This window comes from Scylla paramamosain, chromosome 13, assembly GCF_035594125.1.
Source record: "Scylla paramamosain isolate STU-SP2022 chromosome 13, ASM3559412v1, whole genome shotgun sequence".
In the NCBI taxonomy this organism is placed as follows: domain Eukaryota; kingdom Metazoa; phylum Arthropoda; class Malacostraca; order Decapoda; family Portunidae; genus Scylla; species Scylla paramamosain.
Window position 1 is genome coordinate 20,512,085 of NC_087163.1, and position 2,500 is coordinate 20,514,584.

Here is a 2,500-nt window from a genome sequence, read left to right on the forward strand (position 1 = left end):
TATGTCTTTCATTGGCCCCGCGATTCAGAGGAATATTGCCGCCACCCACTCCATGAGAGGATGTGGGCGTAAAGGCAATAATCCGACTTAATGAGGTGAGAAGGAATGAAGCTATTGCCTCATTTTTACTCTATTTTTGGCTCGAGAAAGTGGACATGCCGGGTTTGGCAATCTGTAGTAAGGTCTGTGTAGCATTGTGGGTAAGAGTTACTTGGTGGAAATACATTAAACGTTTTATGGAAAGAGTGGTAGTGGTGAAGTTGGAGAGAGAGAGAGAGAGAGAGAGAGAGAGAGAGAGAGAGAGAGAGAGAGAGAGAGAGAGAGAGAGAGAGAGAGAGAGAGAGAAATACTAATCAAAGTTTTATAATTCTACATTTATTTTATCCTTATCCTTCATATTTCTTTTATCATATTTATCTTTATTTATTTATTTATTTATTTATTTTTTGTGTTTGTGTGTGTGGAAAGGAGTGAAGTTAAAAATTAAGATTAAGACCCCACAGCAGAGTTGCACAACTTTTGATAGGCGAAAAAAAAAGATTGAAAGAGAATGAAAAGCAAATGTTGATATTACACAACACTAAACTTTACTGCCTGAAGGCGACGCAGCAGAAGGTGAATTCTAGTGAGGCGAAGGACGGAACTGATATGACGAGACATGAGTGGGTTGTATTGAAGAATTGAACCTTGAAGATGTATGTGGAAGATTGCATCCTCCTCCTCCTCCTCCTCCTCCTCCTCCTCCTCCTCCTCCTCCTCCTCTTCATACTCCTTCTCTTGCTGTTGTGTTGTCGAAGTTGATGTCACATTGTTATTGCTCTTGTTGGTTTTCTTTTTTCTGTTTTTTTTTCTTTCTTATTTTTTGTCATTTTAGTGTTTTTCTTTTCTTCTTGTTCTTGTTTTTTTCTTGTTCTTCTTGTTCTTTTTTTCCTCTCCTTTTGTTGTTGTTGTTGTTGTTTTTGTTGCTGTTGTTTTTTTTTTTTCTTCTTCAGTTTTCCATTTACAGTATTTTTCCGTGGATTACACAAACACTCTCACTCTCTCTCTCTCTCTCTCTCTCTCTCTCTCTCTCTCTCTCTCTCTCTCTCTCTCTCTCTCTCTCTCTCTCTCTCTCTCTCTCTCTCTCTCTCTCTCTCTCTCTCTAATCCAGTATCTTTTTAAATCTTTCTTCCTTCTACCCTTCCTTGCTTTTATATCCCTTCCCTACTCAATCTCTCCTACTTTCGTTCCCTTTTCTTCCCTTCCTTTCATCTTCCTTCCCTTCTCTCCCCTCTCTTCCGTTCCCTTCCCTTCCCTTCCCTTCCCTTCCCTTCCCTTCCCTTCCCTTCTCTTATCCTCTCTTCCCTTCTCTCCTCTCTCTGTCCCTCCCATCATGCATTACCTTTCATTAGCGTTGGGCAGGTGTTGGGTGAAGGAGAGCGGCGCAATCCTATCCTGTTTACAGCTTAAGCCGCGCAAGACTGTGACTTCTGTTGATGTCACAGTCTTGTCTCTTTAATTAGCTCTCTCTCTCTCTCTCTCTCTCTCTCTCTCTCTCTCTCTCTCTCTCTCTCTCTCTCTCTCTCTCTCTCTCTCTCTCTCTCTCTCTCTCTCTCTGTGTGTGTGTGTGTGTGTGTGTGTGTGTGTGTGTGTGTGTGTGTGTGTGTGTGAAGGGGGAGTGTTTACTGGAAGATAGTAAGAGAGGGAGGAAGAGAGATGGTGGATAAAGGAGGAGAGATAGAATGATACGGAGGAGGGGAGATGAAAGGCGCAGGGGATGAGAGGAACGGGGGCGGGGGGAGGAACGCTAAGTAATGGACAAAATCTGAAAGTGAAATTCTGAAGGAAATCATTGACACACACACACACACACACACACACACACACACACACACACACACACACACACACACACACACACACACACACACACACACACACACACACACACACACACACACACACACACACACACACACACACACACACACACACACACACACACACACACACACACACACACACACACACACACATGTCCAAATTAATGACTGCAATAATATTTCCATTAAGAGAAGCCAATATGTCTCAATAGAGAGAAAAGTGGAGGAGGAGGAGGAGGAGGAGGAGGAGGAACAAGAACAAAAACATAAGACCAAAGCTACAACAGTAAAGAAGTAAAATGAAAGAGAGAGAGAGAGAGAGAGAGAGAGAGAGAGAGAGAGAGAGAGAGAGAGAGAGAGAGAGAGAGAGAGAGAGAGAGAGAGAGTATATCACGTGGAACATAGTGAGGCAATCAATAAGCCATCACACCTTCCCTTGCACCTGAGGAAGACACCTGAGCCAATACAGCGGTTGCCTCGCTTTATGGGGCTACTGCGTGTTGGGAATTAGCAAGAAGAGAGAGGCAGACAGACAGACAGACAGATATATAGACAGACATGCAGACACAGATAGACAGACAGACAGACATATAGGTAGATGGATTGATAAACAGACAGATAGACAAACAGATAGACAG